This window comes from Penaeus monodon, chromosome 15, assembly GCF_015228065.2.
Source record: "Penaeus monodon isolate SGIC_2016 chromosome 15, NSTDA_Pmon_1, whole genome shotgun sequence".
Lineage (NCBI taxonomy): Eukaryota > Metazoa > Arthropoda > Malacostraca > Decapoda > Penaeidae > Penaeus > Penaeus monodon.
This window is the reverse complement of record NC_051400.1, coordinates 17,283,573-17,283,874: the sequence shown is the minus strand read 5'-3', so window position 1 is coordinate 17,283,874 and position 302 is coordinate 17,283,573.

The window sequence follows — 302 nt, the reverse complement described above, 5'->3', positions numbered from 1 at the left end:
GCGCACACGCAAAAAAAAGGCACTATGCAGACCGTAATAATATTAACATCAGGGGAATCTGTGGATGCGCTTGGCGGCTGTATTTAGATAAGGAGTCGGGGGGTGGTGGCTCCCCCTTCCTACCTTATGAACCCCCCCACCTGTCCCTGGTCCCCATCTGCTCTCACCTCTGACCCGCCCCCACCCGTCTCCCCTTCTCGGATTCCCACCCACCAGGCTAACCTTCTTTGATTCCTTCCTGGCGATAAAGGTTATTTATATAAACCCTTCCTCGATCTCTTGTTGCCAGGCTCTCTCTAGTC